The following is a 23,158-nucleotide window of genomic DNA, read 5'->3' as shown; positions in this document are numbered from 1 at the left end:
TGTGAGCTGACTCTCGATCTGAGTCAATAAGGGGCTGTGACTGGTGTGAGCAGACAGGTCAAAAGCCAGGGATCATCATACTCCATTAGAGGGGTCAATCCAATGGGGACCTTTGTCTGTTTGGCACTCTGCCATTGAGTAGACACCAATATGTCACTGAAATCTTGGTAACCTCTTCTGGTTTGAGGCTTTAACTTAAAAAAAAAAAACAGGGAAACATTTAATATTCATGCTTAATTTAAAGCTCCTGTGAGGAGATCTTAGCTGGTTATGAAACAGCAGAAATAGCCTTTGTTTACTTTTTCTCTGTACCAGACATTTTCCATGACTGTTAAAATAAAGCAGGAGGAGATTTGTCATTAAAAACAACACTAATTACACGTTCACTTTAGAAAATCATGTTAGAGATCAGATTCACTGCTTTGTCCACAGGGGTCGCCAAAATCAATGCAGCCAAAAGTTCCTCACAGGAGCTTTAACGTTAAATTCTTCCTTATTGTCAAATGTGTTCAATGTTATTAGTAGATATGAATATGAACAAACAGAGATGTTCCAATGCCAATTTTGATGATACCAATTCCTAAACCTATAGGGCTGTCACACTTGCAGAAAAAAACATGAAAAACTCCTAAAGGCAAATATTCTAATTATAGCATGGTAAAGCGGACTCTTGATTTGTCCACTACTTCCGTGTCGTTCTTTTTACATTATGGTTTCCCGGAGGCCCCCCACTCCCGTCTGACAGGGATAGTTAAACAAAAATAATTCAGTTAGTATCAGAGTGAGATTACCAAAGTCTAGAGCTGTTTCTACATCCCAACTCGCTGAAATATGTAGATAATTTCAAGAGGACTGCACCTGAAAGTCTCCTGACCTGGCTGTTCACGTTTGCACCTCAAAGCAGGAGACAGCTCAAGTCGAACTCAAATCATGAATGTAATATGACCGCTATCATTGTTGGCAGAAGAAAGGAATTCTAACCTTAAAAACAAGTTGAGCAATTTGAAAGAAGCTAAGTTAACGTTACCGGCAGCTTGGCTTGCGGCCCAGCCTGACCACCGGTGTTGCAAAACAGTATCCTAGAAACCCTGATTTCATCATGACAACAACTTTATTTAGTTGTTTAACCATTTTAATAACCTTACTTAAGACTATAAAAAGTAAAGCCTTAAAATGCAAGATTATTTCACAATTAGCTAAGATGTTGCTAGCTTTTGCACTAACTTCTTTCTTAGTAGTGCACTGTTCCGCTTCACCGCTTTCAAATAGTAGATGCTTGCAAACGGCCATAGTATCATATTGCTGTGTACCTACGATTGTGAAGAACAATATAGTGGTCTATTTAGGGGAGGCTAATAATGATGGTACTGGACAAGTGTGTTGACTAGCATACTGATGTCTGAGCCTGCATTTAGGGTAGAACTGGAGCCATTTCAACTACTGGTATCTATCAGTATTAAAACAACTCTATAAAGATTTGATTTCATATATTGTAACTACATGACAAGCTAAGAGCACAAATCAATGTGACAGCTGCACTTTCAGTGTGGGTTTGTGTTGGTGAGTGATGTATGAGAGAGACAGAAACCAACCGCCACCTGTGGGGGGATTCCGCCACTGACGGAAGCTCCACTTTGCTCGGCATTCACTTCACAACAAGACATCATGGGCACCCCCGCTGACGTTGTTTTCAAAGTGTTTTCCATCCTACATTTCATTTTTTAATTGGAAACCTCAAAACTAATTTGTCAGATTTAGTTCACACATTAAAACAAGCTAATATTTAAACCGTTGGATGCATTTCAGTTGAGACTGAATCTGTTTGTGCATGAAATGAAGTGACATTATTATCTGCTGCCGATTCTCACCACAAGCTACCACACATGCTGACAATCCCACACACACACACACACACACACACACACCCACCTGGGGTTGAAAGCATCCAAGCGCGAAAGAGCCGTGAGTCATATGCCCGACTGCCGCAAGGTTCTCTCCCTCTCACTCTCAACCCTGCACCATGTGGTCTGGCCATGCTTTAAGATGCTTCACTATACACACTCTGACTCACCCTGCTTTTCAGACTGAAAAGGTCACTCTCACAGACTGCTCGTAAATGCACCAATTAGGACTACTTGGCTAGAGAGAGCAGCTACTCTCACTACACTGTAGCTGTAGCAATAACTGTACCATGTGGGAAAGACAGAAGAATAGAGAGAGAGACATGAAGAGATCAAAAGGTCAGATTTTATTCTGACAAGGTGCTTTTGAGCTTGGCTTCGCTGAAGAAAAATCGGTCAGATCGTTCAGTCATATACTGCTGGCTCACTTTGAATTTGAATCAAGAAAAGCTGGGTATTTCTCAAGAACAGTAATTCTGACACATTTCACTTATCTTTCAGCACCTTTGCAGAAACAAAGTGTTTACAGTTTTTGCTCGTGTGAACTGCCTGTTAGCGCGTAGCTGCTCAATAAGCAGATATTGTGATAAGAGCTGTGGCATTTTACATGGTTGCTAATCTACTAAACCGTAATTTGCAGACTAACAGTCATGAATTTGAATGAAAGAAATGGAAGTATCAGCAAAATTACTTTCAAACGTATGGCTTCATGAGATAATGAATGCATGAACGCTATTGTTAACATTGTTAATGGATAATGTTTACTCGTTACATGTTTTAAGCAAACAATTTTGGTCTGTTCAACATCCTGAAAAGGGGGCAGATGTTAACAACTCTCTGTTATCCCAAGATCAATACTCATCAATAAGAGGGTTTTTTTTTTTTTTAGACCTTTTAGACCACTTCACAAGACAAATACATTATTGAAATAACAAGCATTAAACACATGGATGACTTAAACAAGGGCTCATGAAGCTGTGTTCTGACAAGGTGCTTTTGTGCTCGATCAGGATACAGGTGTTGTTTCAGTCCTCTGATGTTAGGGTAATTTCGTGGGTTCTCTTGATATGTCAGGTTTTAAAACCCACGCCTCAGCCTTAAGCTGAAGTTGCATTTGAAGTTGCAATAGGACGCCATATTGGCAGATAAGTGCAGATAAGAAGAGACATTTCAGCACGGTCAGTTCCTGCTGTTCCCATTTTGATTTAATTCCTGGAAGCCGGAGTGAAATATTCTTCTTCAAGGGGGCCTGTTACTCACAATATAGCATCTTTGTAACAATGTGAGGCACATGAGGGGATTAAATGAAACCTGCACTCCCTGAAACACTAATTACAGTCTTTTGCAGAAAATGTCCCTCCATAGAACAGTTGCTGTGGTGACTAAGACAGGCACTGCGCATCATGGAGCTCATGTTCAGCACGAGTTGAGCTGGACAGAGTGCCTGCTGCCTCCTCAAAGGACTGAAGGCCAAACTGCTCATCCTTACACCACGATACTCCACCGCTCTCTGTTCTTTCACTTCTCACAGCGCTCTATTATATTATCTGTCCTTTTCTTCTTCTTCTCCTCTCACCCTGACTCACTGCTCCCCGGGGGAAATGAGGGGGGTAACCGTGAATCATCCCCGCGGGTATGAGAAAGTGTGTGTGTGTGTGTGTGTGTGTACATGTGAGACTCATGGGTGACTGTGTGATTCAGGCGTGTGGGCTGTGAAACCTGAGAAGTAGGCAGAGAATGAGAGGAGCAGCAGCAGCAGCATGAAACAGACAGTAAAGGGCAGAGACCCTTCTCCTCTTGTCCCCTTTCTCCTCCTCTTCACCCCGGGGAGATGCAACAGCTGCACCACACACAGAGCAGCACCACTTAACGGACACACAATGCACAAGATGCATTTAAAATGGCTCATAAAACAGCATAAAAGGCACAAGTCTTACATGTGCATGCTCCAGAACAACATTATTCTGCACCACCTAGCTATATTGTTCTGCATTTTTGACCAAATCACCTGCTTACAGCATCCTGCATCACCAAATTCAAATATCCTTAATGTCTTTGGAATGTGGCATGTTGACGACTCTTCCTGCAGACAGCTTCAATCTCTTTCAGAACTCTCCTGATCCAGTCTCGATCTTCAGTGTTTTTGTAGAGAGTTTGTACAGTAGATCTATAATAACAGAAATCAAGTACTTGATTTTTTTGTGTGATTATTCATCCGCAGTTCCATGTCAATTTGTTAGCCTAGCCATGTTCTTATGCTTAGTAAGTGGTGCAATGGATCCCAAATCCCATGGTTCCTTCAGATCACAGATTTGTGTCAGAGACAAAAAGACAGCCTACTTATAATATAGTATTGAGAAATCTGAGTACAAAACACTGTTCTATAAAAAGCGGAATCATTTCATTCACAGTATTTTTTACCCACCAACAAAGATAATCAACATTACAAAAAAAAAGAAAGAATAGACATCTTTCTGTCTATAACAACTTTGCTGCATCTATAAAAACAAGCTTTGAGCTTTCACAATGTTGAACATGTCACAGCATCGCACCATTCCTTTAGCTGATCATGTGCAGGCTTCTTTTTCTATGAACTGTGAGTCAGACAAAACAAACTGGGAGCGTGTGTTTAAAGACTATATCTGACAGTTTTTAAACCCAACACAGCGCTCTATGATGGAGTTTGCTTGGTTAAGTTTACAGCTACAGACTAAGCCTGCTGGATAACGTTACTAAAGTTGCGTGACAGGCTGTTTTCACACGCTGCTACCAGCTGACACCTGCATGATACATGTGGACACAGTGAGAGTGAGAGGAGAAAAGTGGAAGCTCAGTTTGACTTCTTTTTTATTGCACAAAAGTCAGCAAAAAAAATATTTTCAGAAAAGCCAAATTATCTTTCTACAGCAGATCGTCATGGCGCCTACATGCACATGCCTTCTGTTCACTGACACAGGTATTTATTTGGAAGAATATGCTTTACAAATTGATCATAGGCTCACATGATGCGGTCCAAACTGTGGCGGTGATTCAAACGGATCACAGAGCATTACTGTGTTTTGCCGCTAATGCCTTGTGTTAAGTTTATTTACCAATCAGAGGCTGTGCTCCTAACTTTCCACTCGCTAGACACTCAGTTATTGTTGTGTGTCAGCATCATAGACCGGACGAAACATGGACGTAGTCTTAGAGATGTCATCCATTGGTTTCTAAAGAAGTGTTTTGAAGTCCAAAGATGACAATCGCCATATTGGAAATGATGTCTTAACCTAATGTTGGATCAATCTAGCAACAGGCAAAGAGCTAGAGCAGAGGCGGGCCCTTAAGACAGAAGGGATGTCAGACGACAAATTCATTTTGCAGCAAATACAGAGCTTAATTCAAGTGTTTGTCCAAGTCGCTTCCAGTGGAATTGCAGTGTGCTATACACGTTTAAAAAATACTGAAATGAACGCAACTTGCATTGAAGCTTTTTATCTTTTTTCCATTATGTGCAATCATCTGTTGTAGGCTGCTACAACCACAGAAAAAGCCTTCAAATCCTAGAGAGACTGATCAATGATCACTGACCATCAACCCTCTCCTGCTGCTGCCATTACACAGCCATTCACAGGTCCAGTTTGCACTTAGCCAGGGCAGGGTTAATGTGTCTTTATGGGGCAGGACAGCTGTCTAGTCCCTCTTACACAGCCCAGGGGACAACACAATTACAACACAAGGACCGACCTCTGACCCGCTGACCCTTCATTCTGCTACTGATTGACCTCTGAACTCTCATTGACGGTCCAGCGTGTGGCTCTTTAATAGGGAGAAGAATGAGGTGGAGGCTCTATGTCTGTACTTCACAATACTCTGAACTGAAATGATACTGCAGTTTTTTTCCAACCAGAAGTTATTATCAGTCAATGTATTTTTTGCCTTAGACTTTCTTACTGTATGTCACTTGATGTATGGTCCTTTATATTCCATCATAATGTGTTATTACCTGTCATTTTCATTACTTTTTTTCTAATAATAATAAGATATAATCTAAACCTATCACTGGATGAGTCTCTCAACAAACAATGAAACCACATCTCTGTGTTGTTAGAATTAAACTGAACACCTTTCAAAAACAATGGTACGACAAAAACCTACACCACTTGACAGAAAAGTTTAATTTGGCTAACATTAGCATTCACTAGCTAATGCTAATCAAACCAGGTTACTATGGTGCGCCTATGCTAACGCAAGAAAGCTAGCATTAGCTGGCCTCGCACCACTGTACAGTAGGCTCAATAACATGAGTAGTTAGCTTTAGCTCACGTTTACCTCTAAATGAAGTCATTAAACAGCTGAAACTGGGTTTTAGACAGACAGCAGAATTCTCTCAAACTCAGATTTAAAGAGAACACATCTGTCCTGGCCACTAACACACTTGACATTATAAGTTGTCTTGCTGTTATTTTGACTGAACATAACTCACGTTAAGCAAAGTTTATTTGTAGGGGAGGGGAAGGCCATGTAGTTGGTATATTCCCTAGAACGGTAACCTGCCTAAAATCATACTTTTTGTTGTTTCAGTATCTTTAGGTGATGAGCGCATGAACCCCATGATTAGCGTATTTGTGTATGCATGCCCCTACAGAACGATTGAACAATAATCTCCTTCAGCATGTAATAATTCACTGGTAAATGAAATTGGACTTTGGTATTTCTAAATATTAGGTCTTGTATTTCCTACTAAAAGAGTTCAAAGTAAAACATAAGCAGAACATGTGACACAATAAGTAGAGGCTTTTTTCATTGTACAAAGTCAATTTGAAAAGCTGATAAGCTTTTCTTCTGAATGTGGGAGGAAACCCAAAAAAAACAAACTCAAACCCAACATGACGAGAGTTTCAAACTCTGTGACGTGAAAGCACCGACCACCGAATCACCTGTCCTGCCAGCTGTCTGCTTTGCTGCTATGATACCTAACACAGGGAGCAGATTCTGACTGTTTGATGGGAGATTTTGCACTCCATGCATGATAAGGTGGAACAAGTGTGTGAAGTCTTTCCCCCAAAGGTTTATGAGAACAGGTCGGTTATGTGTAGATAGAGAGAGAACGGCACACACGGCATCGTGGGTAGGAAGGCACACTCAAAGCAAACAGAGCAGGGATGGCAGTGATCCTGTGAACGATTACACAGAAAATGCGTTACAACATTTGCTATTTACTCCAATGTTGTGAAATGTAAATGGCTTATGCATAACCATCTATGAACACACGTGTTTACACCTACCACAGCTTGCTTTAGCCATATCCATTGCATGTGTTTTTATGTCTGCAGCTCTCTTCTGAATGCAAACTATGCTCTACATGCAAGGACAACATTTCTTTCTAGCATCCATCTCAGCAATCATCAAGTTATCATTCTGCAAACATTGTACATAACATCTTGGGCAATCAGAGATGCATGTCCTGTACTCTTCCCTCGCATATAACATTTCAAGCATTGCTCGCAAGTACTCTGCAATCAGCTCTGCTCCATCCCGTGACCCCTTTAAATAGGACTCTGTTTTAAATTCTAAACAACCAACTGGCCAAATAGAGAGAGCCAGCTGCAGATACCATTATTGCAGTGCAGCCCATATCGAGCGGAAGCAATATCACAATGTTCTCTGACCCAAATCCAATTTCTCATGCCTTTTGTCGAAGCAGCATTGCTTCTTATGAAGACTTTTTTTTTTTTTTTCCAAACATGTGTTACAGGCACATGCTTCAAAAAACAACCTGTCCTTCCAGGTGGCTATTTCCAGAGTATCTCCATTTGAACCCCCGCTATAAAAGAAAGTCACGAGGAGTCACAGGGACATGTAGTCTCTTCTTCAATTCAGCCAAGCTCTCACAAAGTGTGCTGCTTCTGTCGCCTCTTAGTGCAAACTTATCACTGCAATTTATGGACTACTCACTTTCAAATGGCTTCTCTTTTTATTGGTATGACACTTTTCAGGGGTTTGTTGTTACAATGGTTATATATAGTCTGCAGCCTTCTTGTCATCACTTCAGGGGTATGACACCAATATAGCTTCTCGGGCACAGAGGGATAGGAAATGTGCTGCTGGTAATATTAAGCTGTTACTGTAATAGCGAGTGACCAGATGAAAAGAAATGGCTGTGCACTTTTACTGAAAACAAATCATAGCCAGCTTACATTAGAGGCCAGAGAGAGAAATGCAACCTCACAGTGCTTTCTAATAGCTATTGATCTCCTTTCCTGCTCCCGTTGGAGAACATCATTAACTATGTGAAAGTGTGTGAGTGCGTGTGCACAATGATTCGAGTGTTTTTGCAAGTGCAATGGGCCCTGTTAAGTGCGTGTGTTGGTGTTTGCATGTGTTGCATGTGTGTGCCCCTTGTGTCATCTATTGTCTTGGCATGGCAAAGCAGACACACAGTGTTGCTCTAGCCTTGTGTTCTCTCTTCCTCACACTGGGTCAGAATGTCCTGCAACGTTTTTCTTTGTTCCATTTATTTACCCCCCACCACCACCACCACCACCAACTCCTCTCACCGTTCTCTTTCTTCAGCACATGCATGCCGAACACGAGATTTAGAGGCTGGTTGTCTTGTTTGCAGGCTTAACATGTTTTTGAAATTCCATGCATGTGTGCATCGGTACATAGCGGGCTTTCTGCTACTCACGGCTGATTGAAAAGCACCCATGTTAACTGCAAACAGATTGTGAAAGCCCACCAATGTCAAATTTGAGTCAGTGAGCACATCCCACTCTCTGTGTGGGGGAGGTGAAAGTGTGTGTGTGGTTGGGGGGGGGGGGCTTTGTAGCAACTTAAAGGCAAAATTCATTGAAAAAAAGGGGCTTTACTGTAAACAGGTACCACTTTGTGACCCACACAAGGTCACAAGGGAATTCAGAAATGAGGCAAAGTCAAAATCCGACTGCTACTGTGTTTGCTTTTGTGTGAATGTGAATGTACACTCAGAAAACCACCCCGTATCTGCAATCTCTAACCTTTCTGTCCAGGCAAAGGTTGCTTTTGATGCTCATTTTTCAGCTGTCAGAGCGTTGAAAGGCGTTGATGGGAAATGTTCTAAGTTGTACTTCTGACACACAATACAGAACAGACAGACAATACACTGACTGAAGTTTGACACCGCTGTTTGTTGTTACTGTAAGGCTAAATTCTCTGCAGTGTACAGCATGTCTCCCCTGTGACAGTAAACAGGTGGTTTGTATCCGACTGCGAATTAAAAAAAGGAAGAATCCTTGAGCTGTCACACTCATTGCTCTCTGTGCTACTTCAATACACAGGAAAGTATGTCGTCTTACACTCTCCCTGATATCAGCTTCCTGACCTATATCTGATCACATTTTACAGTCACTGCTGAGTACTCAATGGTACAGCCTGGGACATAAAAGTCATGAGAACTAGTTCTATCCACCCCGAGGACAACTATGATCCTGTTGTTTCACATTGAACTTTAGAAGGTGAGATTGCATTTTTGGCCTCCTGGCGAGGGATGTTCCAAAATACGCAAGATCAACACAATCAATTACAGAACTTAAATTGACTGAGGAAAAATCAAGTATGAAGAATACGTATCAGACAGTTTTTTACCTCCAAGCTATGGACTTGGTTATAAAGAAGAGAACAGAGAGGATAGGCGTGAGTGTAAGGTTCTGTTTTGGCATAAAACCAGAGGCAGACGAGATAGGTGAAGTAGTATGAACAGGGTAGGAATTCGTTTTTTTTAGCATGCTGTGTAGAAGAGGTGTAACTACTATATGTCATTGGAAAAACAAACAGGTTACATGAGCTGTTAGATAATAAGACCCCCCGTCACTACTGGGAACTAAAGATTATTATTTTTTAATCCAGGGAAGACATGGTCAGAATCAGAAAGACATTATTAATGCCTCGAGGTCATTCAGGTGTCACAGTTGTTCGTATACACTGTTGGAAATGTAGGAATTAAAATAGGAATGATTTACATTGGTCACAAATACAATTTCTGTTACTTTGAGGATCGATAGTATCAAGAAGTACCTAAACTGCACACAAATCGCACCAAAAAAATTGTGTTTCAGTACCGGTATGTTGCAATTGTTGTGCAATTCAGACAGTGTGCAGGAGTTTGCCTGCAGTTTTTTGGTGTTCGAAAGATACTAAATTTCCAAATAATGAGATGCCTAGGATTTCTATTTCTGTTGCCGTGGTATCGAAACAGGCATATTGTTTAATTTTTTAACTAGAATCATATCAAAGTTTTAAATTGTGGTGTCACGACAACCGTGGCCTTAAACTCAAAGTTTGCTCTTAATTGCATGTCCATTATTTGCATCCTTACTTGGTTTCATTGCAACAATGTCCAAACATAGACATGCCTCTTTGTTCAGTTATGCAGTCAGCAGGCTAGTGATGTCACAGCCAAGCATGCCATACCTCTAGGGTTGGATGGCGCTGGTGTCCTGCTGCATACCAACACCACATGACCTCCCTCCCTCCCTCCATCAGGCTGTGTGTATCCACCTCTAAATCACACAACTACTGATCTACTCTAACACTGTAACAGAACCCTGTGTTCGCTCACTCGTCCTCCAGTCAGGTGACAGGACAATGCTTACCTCCCCACCCCTTCTTACATGTCATGTAACACAAGTGCAACACTCTCAACATGCTGTGAAAGAGCATGTTTTGATCCTGGTGTGATTCATTGGTAACGGGATTCAGATAAACTTCCAAGGTAAAACATGCAGCCAGAAAAGAGTTCCATAACACTCTATGGGAGAAGCAAAGATGGGAAACACATTAGAGGCCAATCCATAATTAGCCCATTAAACCAAGCTGGAAATCACAGCCAACTTCTGGAAGACACTCTCATACCGCTCCACTGCTCAGAGCTGGAGTCAAGTGTGAGCCTTCATAACATGATGCAAGGAAAAGTAATCAGTCGGTTTCCTGGTAAAATAGTCAAAATACAGGCGTGTTCCAGAAAGCACCGATTTGGCTCTGGCAATTCATTTGGTTAGCAGGTATGTGCCGACCTCTGCTGGCGAAAGGGAAGTGTTACACCAATTTTAAGCACACCCTTAGCTGCAACACCTCAAAATATTTCCAGTTATACGTTTGCAAATGTATCATTGCATTGAAGTGTTTTATTCAAAGATGCCGTCCTGAAAGAGTTTTGAAAAAACCCTCTGTTCTTTTAAAGTCATGGAGCAGAAACCTATGAGATGGCATCACTGCGGCATTTAAAAAAAAAACACAACCTTTTCACCTTTGACAATTTTATGAATTTTAGTAATCTTAAACTGTTTTTTTAAATGTGTAAATAATCATGTGTCACCACTGTTATCTGAATTAGCCATTAGGCGTAAGAGCTCTCGTAGGGCAGTCACACGAGCCTCCATCAGCGGTGATTGTCTTGTCCCAATGTACGAGACATCTTTTGGCCAGGCTGCTTTCTCTGCAAAGGGGGCAAAACTTTGGAGCTCTCTGCCCACCGGCATAAAATTAGAGAGCAACAGTAACGCTTTTAACAGAGGACTCAAACAATGGCTAAAATCAAAACAACAGTGCTCACATGAACAGCTTCTGACTGGTTTATTGTTTGATCATGCTGCCTTTGCTCTACGGTTCTATTTATTTATTCTCCCATTATTGTTTTCTCTGTTTATCGCTTTTCTCCCTATCTTAATTGTTTTCTTTTCAAAAGCCTTCCTGTGGACAGGTGTTGAGAACTAGCATGCTTGCTAAAACACTTAAACAATGCATCTGGTTCGTCCAATGTATCTGTGATGTCCATGCCAAATTATATCTATTATTATTATTATAAAACCACAACTTCCTCAAGAACCCAATATTTAAATAATGCAATCATTAATTTAAGTGGAAATTGGCTTAATAACATGCAACCACAGTCAGAAGTCGTTCAGCTCAGCTCTCTTCCTGGTAGCGTGATTATGCATCTTCCACCCAGCCAGCAGTTCTTGTAACATCCACAGTAAATCTACGAGTGATTATTTAAGCTGTTATGTTGCCTGCTGTTGTCACACGCTTTCCCAGAATCCTCCAGCCTCCGAAACGTTAAGTGTTGATTTGTGGCCGACTGCCGACTTTCAAGCAGCCAATTGTAATGCTGCAAGGCATCTTCCACTGCATCGGCTGATTGTTCCTGCCCCTCCCTCCTCCTCCTCCTCCTCCTCCCTTCTGTGCATTATTGGAAAGGAGTTCAGATTATCAGGAAACAGAAGCTTTGATGATAAGCCGATCTTCAGCCAGGAAAATATGCCAATGTTTCATTTCCCTATTATGAAGGCAATATATTTATCAAATCAAATGAATTTTCACTCTGTTTCAAAACTAAACCAATCCAAAAGTGTCTCCTTTTATCATTGTTTCCTCTCTAAAGTGCTCGAGTATAGATGGCATCTAATAAACTGACAATTTCCTTTGAAATCAATGTGTAAATCTTTGCCGCGAAAGCAAACAAAAAAGAATCTTCTTTCAATTACGCTGATATTTCTTGTATTCTCAATCCTAAAATATCATTTATATAGTCCTACAGTGGAGGAGGATTCTTGCATAGTAATATACTCATCTCTTACGGGTTGCTTATAAGAAATTTGCATAGTAAAGCTGGCTGTGAAAAGTGCATTTGTAGTCTGTATTTAGTCTGTTGTAGAGACAAACTTCAGATCTAACATGTCTCAACATATCGCCTCTGTCAGGTGTTCTTGTACATATATATTTTTGGTTGTTCTTTAATATTTCTTTTTTTTTTTTGTCTCATCTTCCTTGTGTTTCAGACTTTCCTTTTCTATTCCCTTGTCTTCTCTTAAGTGTTTCCTGTTTCATTAATTTTGTAATTCTATTTGAGCGTCATCTCCTTTGACCCTTGAGCTGCTTTATTTCTGCAAATGTGAGAACCGGCATGTCATTAAGTTTACGAATGACTAAGTGATTGTTTCCCTCCTCAGCGCTGATGACCCGGATCACAACCAAGTCGTTAGTGAATTAATGTCCTTCCTGGACACTAATGTCTTAAAGACAAAAGAAATGAGAGTGGATTTCAGGAAAAATCCTTCTGTCATTTCTCCTGTTTGTATAAATAACCATTCTCTTGAGGTTGTACATAAGTACCTGGGTACCATAATCGATGACAATCTGACCTTTGAGCTTCAAACTGATTCTAATTGTGTTTCTTTTTTTCATCTGTTTTTTTTAATCTATTGTATTGATTGACTTTTTACCTCCTAGAGTCCTTCTTATGTTATATGCTGATTGCTGACTGTATGTATGTATTTTACTGCTCACTACAAAACAAATTACCCTCTCACAGTGATAATAAAGACAACCTTGAACCTTGAACCCTAAAGCCCCTCTTCATTGAGAAGTTTTCAAGGTAAAGTGATGTCATATGTTTTCTTGTAAGATAAGCACTGCAAACTCCAAGAACTGATTTGAGAAATGGCTGGACACTATCTATTTAAAATATTGTTTTTTCCTTCCAATCATCCTTTTTTTCCCCTCGACATTCTGGGAATGAAGCAAAGATTGTAATTGTAAGAAACTCTTTGGCCACAGCATTAAGAGGAGTTAAAGTTGGCTTTGAAACTGTGTGTCGAGCACTTGGATTCATATGAGCTAATTGATAATGATACAGTGTGCAAAGAGAATATGTAAGGCTCTTCTCTTGCTCGGCTAATTAACTTGCTAAGATAAAAACACACAGAGGTTGATGACATTTTCTCTGTTCACACACTGAAATCATGACTCATACCACTTCCAAAATGTTAAAACAATGTAGACTCAAACTCCACTTGTTGTTAGTGTTAACATTGACACATTAATAAATGTGTGGTAAAAAGTGGTATTGGCTCATTTGTGTATTACTGCCATCTGCTGGTTAAACGTGGGCACTGTTTAATTCATCTTTTTTTTTTTTTTTTCTCAAGAAAATGATAAAGTGGTACCGAGATTGATCCTCAGCCCTTAATTCAGTAGTTCCCAACCCTGTTTTTGGCTCCTGAACCCACTTTGACTTCACAAAACTTTGGAGACTCCAGTCAACCAAAACACATACAGCTTATTTCTAAAATAATGTTGTTGTTTTTCCAATCATGTGAGAGCTCGTATTGCAGTACACATTGATTTTAGACCACATTTAGACTTTTTTTATGTAAATAATTTGAATAGAGACAAAAAGTCCAGACTGAAATTTGTGCACAAAGTGAGGATTTTTTTTTTTTTTGTGTAAGATATGTACAGCTGAAAACGTATGCTACATGATGAGAGATAGACAGAGATACTGCAAGTTTGTTAGTTTTTAAGCCTGCATGGGCTATGGCCCTCATGCTAAACTGGATAACTTCTTCTACCGTCATTACGTAAAAGAAATGCTACAATATCTTTTTTATTGAGCAATAATTAGACATTTCAGGGGAGCCCATTTGAATTCCATGCTACCTCATGTTGGATCAGGCCCCTAAGGTTGGGAAAGCCTGCCTTAATTGCATTAATCGACTGAATTATATAAGTTTTAGCGGTAATAGCATTTGTCACTTTGTTAGCAAGATGATTCATTTTGCACGGTTAGAAATCCACTCCCCTTTCGGGTACAAATTGGATTTATTCTGTATTAAGCTGTGTAAAGTGAGAGAAATTAAATACACTCTAAAAGGGTCTCTAAATAATTCTGTGCAACGCGGTCTGACTTCATGTCCCTGTGGTTCCAGAGTGATGTATGCATACATGTTTATGTGTAGATGAAAATGTGTAGATGAAAATGTGATGAGACAAGATACGATAAGAGAGGATAAAGCTGAATTTGTCTTGGTGCTGAAATGTGATATAAGAAATAAACTTGACTTGATTCATCCCACAACTGAGAAGGGTAACATTTACAGTGTTACAGCAACAAAGAGCAAGGCTAGCCAACAAAAGAGAGCACACAGTGTACAATAAAATAGAAAACATAAATAGTTGAGGAGCCAGATTGAGCTGCAGTTGTGACAAATGTAGTCTGAACATTCACAGTAATTAAAAACCCCTTAATGTTGAACATGTTATTGCACAATGTACAGTATGTTCATTGCACATATAGCATCAAGTAGCTGTATCTGAGTGTGTGTATGGCAATTATGTTTCCCAGGACTGCCTTTTTTTAAATGACCTGTAAAGGTATCAAACAGCTTTCTATATTACATTTTTTCACCCTACATGTCTTGTTTCGTTGCACTTGATGCGGGTTTTGGTTTATTTTTCTAAAAACTTGCAAGTAGAATAATTGTAAATAGTTAAGATTTGTTGGGGAAAAAAAAGATTTAAAAAAAGATTTAAAAAAAGATGGGGCAGTGGTGGCGCAGTAGTTAGTGCGTGCGCCCCATGTATGGAAGCTGGAGTCTTCCAAGCAGGCGGCCCAGGTTTGAATCCAGCCTGTGGCTCCTTTCCCGCATGTCATTCCCCCACACTCTCGCCATGGTTTCCGACTCTGTCCACTGTCCTATCTCTCCATTAAAGGCACAAAAAGCCCAAAAATAAATCTTAAAGAAAAAAAAAGAAAAAAGGCACACTACTTGTTGAAGTAAATAATCCGTATCTGTTTTCAAGTTCATGCTGAGCAGTCACCTTTTATACTGCCCCGTCTCCTTATTGCCTTCCTTACTGTGCATTTATGATGTTTAAATACATCTCCTGCTGCTCAGGTTGTTATCACAGGGATTTTGCGGGAAATATTCCGTGCCAAACCCGAGGTGAGAAGCTCGTTCAGGGACTCGTGCACTTGGTAAAACAGCCTATAGGTTCCAAAATCATCCAAACGCAACGAGGAGCCGTCTGCGGAAGCCTGGACGTGAGCAATAACATGAGAGTGAGAATATATGTGCAGGCAGAAGGTGTCAGTGGACATGCTGGCTAATGGCTAATGGTCTATGTGGTTCAGTATTATCAGAACTGTTGGCTTGTTCTCGACTTTTCACAACTATTCAGTTATACGTCCCAAGTTGTCTTCACGGTTTCTGCTCAACATTCCTGCAAATAAAACATCCACTGTAAAAATAAAAAGAGAGGAGATGAAAGAGGAGGAATAGAGGGAGGAAGAGATGTTTTAGAGGTGTGCAAATTATTAGACTCGCTAAAAAGTGCCTTCTTTTTGTTTTTTTTACGTATCCTGATGTTTCCTGAAAGTAAAGGAAGTTCTTTTCGCCGGGATCAGCAGCAACAGGTGTGTTCCAGTAAACCAGGTTCCAGTGGAGCATGACTGCCCTCATAGAAACATGTCAACAGCACATCAATAACACACACGCCAACACACCAAACTGCACCGTCAGGAAACTGTAATACCACATGCTTCCTCTCCCACCAAACCTCGTCACTGCAGCAGACCACCCAGGGGGGAGAAACAGCAAACGACTGCAGCGTGTTTGTTAAACGGAAACTGTTCACCCAATAGTCTGGGGTCTGTGCTGTCATGGTAGGAAGTAAAGAGTCCCTATCAAACATAAAGTGATACCAGTGTAACATATAGTTAATACGTTTATCATGAAGATGGTGACAGACTTCTGGCAAATATATATTTATTTTTGTTTCCGAAGATTTATGTTTGGGCTTTTTGTGCCTTCATTGTAGAAACAGGACAGAGTGGTAATGACATGCGGGGAAAGGAGCCACAGGTTGGCCCCAAACCGAAGGCCGCCCGCCAAGAGGACCACAGCCCCTGCACATGTTGCTCGCCCCAACCACTGGTGCCCCTCAGGCAAATATAATGGATTAGTGTGCCATCAAGAGATGCAGCTGAATTCAGGCATTTCAGATTGGTGTCAAACTATAAAGTCAAATAACTGGAGAAACAATTATTTTTAAGCCTCAAGTAAAATGATAACTCATAATAAAAAATGTTATTCAAACTTACAGATGCTTTTTATTTCCTGTTTGGGTCGGTGGAATCATCTTGTTGATATAAATTGCCATGGTGATGTTTTCAGCGAACTATTGCTTACACACATCCTGCAGTTACAGAACAACATGAGATATTAAAGGTTAACTAACTCATTTAATCTGCACACAAACACAGTACATATCTATTGCAAAACAATCAAAAAACAAACAAGAGAAGTTTAGGAAAGTGCAGGAGAGGTATCAAAGTGGAGAGGGCTTGATCGAGGACCTTGTCTGATTTGAGTTTGAGTCCATGTTGCAAGTTGTAGCACAAATAAATACCTAAACATAGTCATCAACTGGTTCGTCAATAACGATTTTTTCTAATCATTTGAAATAAATAAAAAACGTATGCGCACCTTGTCTGTGTCTTGGACCTGTTCTAAAAGAAATCCCCTCCTGTTTTACTGGAGAATGTACAGTATCATTGTTGGTGCCTGACATACACATCCTGGCCACTTGAGGGCAGTAGATGTACTCAGAACAACAAGGTAATTTAAAACCTTGTCAGACTGACATCCCATTAGAGCAAAAATCCAAGCTTCCAAACCAAAGACCTACTGTAAAGCAAATATAGGCTGAAGCTGTGAAACAGGAAGTTAATAAAAGGACAAATTGAAGCTCTTTAAGGAACCGTTCTTCTCTTCTCCGATTGATGTCTAAATGTGCTGACCGGCTAATTTAACACTTTTCCTCTCTTTTAATTATGATTTCTGCGATAGGATATGAAAAAAAAAGTCAAATTAAATTCACATTTAAGGCTTAAAGCCACCTTTGAAATGCTGAATGTAAGTCATGGGAAACATAGTGGGAATACAAAAAAAAAAAATGTTTTTTTAGATTTTGGCTTGCCATGCCGGGCTCTGTACAGTGTTAAACAACAAACAACTGTTATCTGTGCTGACAGGCTGTGTTTGAGTAATGGCACTGCTGAATCCAACGCTGAACCACAGGATGGAGAGAGGGAGTAAGAGGGAAAGACAGAAAGAGAGAAAGGAGGAGGGAGACTGAATAAATACAGTATAGGCAAAGGAGGGAAGGATCTGAGGGGTGTGTCAGCATATGTGCACATACTATAGAGTCTTCATTTCTATGTATACAGTTAGTATGATTGTAGCCTGGCAGAATCTCTGGTTAATAGGGTATTTAATTCTGCCAGTCTTTCAAGATGTGGGCGGAGCCAACCTGACAGCCTGGCTCTTTTACCTGTCACCACACTGAAGGTGCGCTGGGTAATTTGTACAAGGCCGACCACCCACACCCACAAACACTTGCATACACACACTCCTACACCAACATAAAATTGCTCTCCCACTGAGCGGAGATGGTTTTGAAATGCCCCACTGGCTCAGTGACAGCCTGCCAATCAATCAAACTCATCCCACCCCATCTCACCTGTAAATGAGTGTCTGTCCGTCTCCAGGGCCATGATAGGCTGATTGGCTCTGTCAGTCACAGTGTCAGGCAAATGTAGATCAATGGGAACCATTCAGTACAGTGCCCTGTAGCTCTCAACAGATTTCTCCACAGTCATGCACTGCTGATGGCAGATGTCACCGAGAGACGGACCCGGCTTCACTGAGCTTCTGAGGAACGTGGAGGCGCTGGCTGACGGGGAATACAACGCCTGTGTCAGTAGAAATAAATATGGATATGACAAAATGTACTAAAACAAAATGTGTGAATGAGTTTAGGATATACTGAGGAGAAAAACCTGTCTAAAACAAAACAATAGAATCAAACTTAAGTTCAATGTCCTTACTGAAATCATGAATGAAATCTGTTCTTCAGAATTCTGTATGCACAGAATGCACGGCTGCTGTGCTGTGCAATTATGAATGTATGGCTGCATTCATTTGTGCACAAACAGATGAGTAAACAACATTAAATAAATATATTCATCTCGTTAAATACATTCCGCTGCTTTGCGAACACATGCTGTAATCACAGAAAAACTGACAACATTTCCAAGGGCAAATTGTTCCGTTTTCAGATTCTGAGAACAGAATTAATAATAGATGTTCCATATGTATAGAAATGTGTTCATATATTAATATGCTGACGCGTGGTTTAAATATGCAGTGCAGAAGAGAGGCTGGCGTATAGGCCTGCAGAGCTGACTACTTGAAGCAATGTGTTGCAGTATTATAGATCTACAGAATATTAAAAAGTACAGCGCGCAGAAACGAAAGTCCCGGATGTCCTCTGTTGAAAATCCAAAAAACCACGCATGTCTATTCCAGATGTCCAGGAGGAGAAATAAACAGCGGCTGAGATCTTAAAATAGCCGTTGAGAGGACGTTGCACTGCTTCACACAGTGTTGTTAAAGGCTTTATATGCGATTTTTTGATCCAGCAGATGTCGCCCTTGAGCACCAGCATGAAACCAAAACAACTCCCAGTGCATTGTTGTGTTAGCATGCTAATGCTAGCAATCTTTATTATGCTCGTATCTTCACACTGCATGTAAATTACTGTGATCTAGAAAGGCAGTTAAGCAGTGAGTACAGTATGTTATTCTTCTTTTCTCTAGTCCCTCAATTAAACAACTTTTATACGTGAGGGGAGGAGTCAGCTGGCCGTCCTGACGATGTAAACAAACTGAAGATAGGACTCTGAAAACATCACAGACAGCGGGACTCGGGTGTTACACCCAATGTAGACAGTCATGACTCAGAGTTATTTTCAGAGGATGTACTTGATTTCTATTACATTTAAGTGTGAAAAATCGCTTATAAAGCCTTTAACATGATCATTTCTGAAAAGTTATTAACATTATCCGAAAATATAGCTGAGTTGGAGCAATATTAGGCTTCCTTTTTAAATAACATGGAGTCAAGAAAAAATGATGGAAGACAAGATTGCAGACTAGTAGACTGAAGACGTGATGGACAAAAGTGGTAGCATAGTAAATTATAGCAATCTTTGTGTTAAGGTTTCAGTTTAAATCAAACCCCAAAGCAGAGACTGAAACAGTTATACAATGTGAAAAAATACTGTTTAATGTTCAAAGGCAGTGAAGGCAGGGAGCTGGCTGGCCAGAAAAATAATCCACAAGGTGACGCAGGAAATTCAGGCGAAGCAACTGGAGAACAGCGAGGCACACCGGAGTACCTGAGCACAAGAAAACAGAGGTAAGAACAAAAAAACATCCAGAGCACAAAAGTACACTGCGAAATAAGCAGCTCAATAATTCACAGGAATGATCACTTGGAGACAAAGACGAAATTATGTGGCAGAGTAGCGGAGTGAAGACCAGGCTTTTACAGACAAGATGATAGTTGAGTGGAGCCAGGTGTGCCTCGTCTGCTGCTGAGTGGAGAAGCCAGCCACGCCCCCTGCCACTCACATACCTGCAGGAGAGAAAGGAAACAGAAAGGGGAGGGGGAGGAAGAGAAGGAAAGAGAGAACAAATACTAAAAACCCTACAGCAAAACCAAAACCAAACAGAATCATCACACTTTGCTAGGAGATTAGGAAGCTGTCCAAGTTACCTTTTTATCTTAATCTTATTAGCATAGGCTACATAACCTGATTATGTTTTTAGTTATTTAGGCCGATACTATGAACAGCATTGAAAGATTATTTAACTGGACGTGTTTTACTGATGAATGAACGGCTAATCTGATATTTTGTGACTGCATCAGAGCATTGTGAAGTCCAATAAAGAGACAATAAAGTTCATCATAAAGCCTTTTATCTTATCTTTAAGATGTTAGACTTCAACTGCGAATCATCTGCTGTTTTGTTTATTTTTATATTTAATCCAGCTGTTTTTTTCAAGGCTTTTATACAGGCTATTTAGGCATTTGTTTTTTTTAGGTTAGGCTATACTTCAAAAGAATAATGCATAGGCCTATTACAGTAGTTTACATGTGGTCCAAACGAGAACTGTACGCCTAATTGTGTCCTTACACGATTTAACGTGCTCCATTAGCCCAAAGAAGGCTTTCATTCTCCTAACCCACCTCCTCCCCCATCCCATTTTTCTGTTCCAACACAACGGTGAGTTGGCCTATGGTCTTTTTACCTGCTGTGTCTCAAGATAACATTTATTATAAATTGGCTCTATACAAATAATGATTGATTAACTGATTCACTTTGCAAAGATTATAATACAGAACATTTCTGTCCATATTTCTTAACTCCAAATGATGTTTACAAAATATAACACCGTGAACAACTTGACAATAAAATATTATTTTTCAAAACTATTTTTCACTTTCATTCTATATCCTCTCTCTTCGTTGTTACTTTTTATAGTTTAGTAGTTTTATCACCTGCCTTTACCTGATTTCTTCTAAACCACCTGCTTGATAGGCTCTACCACCAAATAGGCTTAGGCCTGTATGTGTGGTCTTCAGTTCTCAGCTATAAGGCAGCACAGATCACACCAAATGACAGAAAATGTATTCAACACCTCAAGGTTAAGTCAGTAAGCTAACTGACTCAGGCTTCATGCTGCTTGCAAAGTGATTTTTCTCTTTGTCTTTTTTTCAGACTCTGAGGGTAAAATCAATGAGGCTCAGTCCAGTGAGATATTAGCTGTTTTTCCAATTCATTTATGATTTGAAACACTTGATGCCCCGAGACAGCTTGATACTCTCAGATATTGAGGTGATAGTTGCCACAACTTACATTTTCCCCACATAGATTTCATCACCTGCTCTGAACAATCTTTTTTTTTTTCATCGACTACAAAGTTCAAATTCTTAAAAGTGAATTTTTAATTGAATCACGTTTTTCCTTCCACTGTCATAGTCACCTGAGGAACAACAAGCTGTCGAGGCCACAGGTGCAAAAAGGCATCATTAATCAAACTTTCATGGAAATGGTAAAATCCTCATTGCTTTTCTGGGAAAAATGAAACAAATGGTGGACAAGTCCTTATTTAATGCACTTCATAAGCAGTAGATCTTTTTTTTAAACGCTGCATATGTGAACAGAGTTACAACAGGTACAGACAAAAAATGTTCAATACAGCTTTAAAGAAATAACCATTGTATGGGTACATGAACGTGTTGTTTGGTTGAACATTTTGTACCTGTTGAGTATAACTCAGTGAATGAAACAGTGTTGGAAGCTGTGAACTGAACCGTGTGTTTGAGTTTCAAAAGAGTTTGCCGTGAACCGTTCCTCTTTGCTCATGAGCGAAAAAGACTTTGCAAACTCGATGCTTTTTCAAAACCAGGGATTTACAACAAGAAATATCTGCACAAGTTTACATTTACAGTCTTTAAATCTGTGCAGCAGATAAATCAAACACGGGCTCTGGAGACAAACACATCATCTTGTTCTGTGTTCAAGCCATTACAAGTGGTTTGAGGTTGCTGCAATGGAAACAGATTTTTGTATTTTTCTTACTGTAAATGGAGAAGTGTTGTTTAAAATGTTTCACAGAAATAATGCCCCCAAGTGGCCAGAAACGGAACAACAAGGATTTTAAAAAAGAGAACAGTTAATTAAACATACAGGTCGTTACTATGAGCCATGATGAAACATATTTACCACCTGTTTAATGAGAATATTAAGAATAACGTTACCTATCATCTGGGATTAATATAATGTACAGACCCAAATCTGAGAACCAGGAAACACTTTTGTTGGTGACTCCTTCTGGTAAACAACTCATGAGGTCAGTGTGTCTACAGGCGTGTATGTATTGGTTAGCAGGTGGGAATCCAATAATGAATATGTGTGTGATGCCGTGCTGAGTGCTGTGTCAGGTCAGCTGCCCTGAAGCTCTGGATGGGAAGTTCACACCAGGTGAACTGTATCCCTGAGGAAACTTCTCTGTGAATCAGTAGTCCTGTGCTCAGACTCAACCCCTTTTCTCCATCTGGACTAATTGCCCTACTTGGCCTAATCATAAAAACATGCATGAATACTAAACATTAGACCCCTTCTTTCTTTCTGTTTTCCTTACAGGCACCTTTTATGCTCCTACCTACTCAACCCTCCGCTCTTCCTCTATTTCCGACTCTTTCTCCTTTTCCCTTCCTCACTCCTTCGCCCTCCTTGCTTGTTTTTTAAGAGTGCGGAGAGGGACTCTGACTGGCCACTTCAAGGACCAAAGGCATGAGGTAATCCAGGCCGGATTGTAGGCCTCCTTTGTCTCAAACCTCAAGACTTCCCACAGCTTTCCCATGTGGGAAAGTAAGACCACCGCTCTGCATTCAGCGGGAAACACTGGACTGAATAATCATGTTGACAGGTGAAGAGGAACTCTTTTGTGTTCGCAGAGGAAAACATGGAATAAAAATGTTTTGTTGTCGAGTACCCTTGAAGGAGCGGCCGCTTGCCAGTCCTGCCACAGCGAGTACGAGAGTGAT

Source organism: Labrus mixtus, chromosome 5 (genome assembly GCF_963584025.1).
Source record: "Labrus mixtus chromosome 5, fLabMix1.1, whole genome shotgun sequence".
Classification (NCBI taxonomy): Eukaryota; Metazoa; Chordata; class Actinopteri; order Labriformes; family Labridae; genus Labrus; species Labrus mixtus.
Note: the sequence above shows the minus strand (reverse complement) of the source record.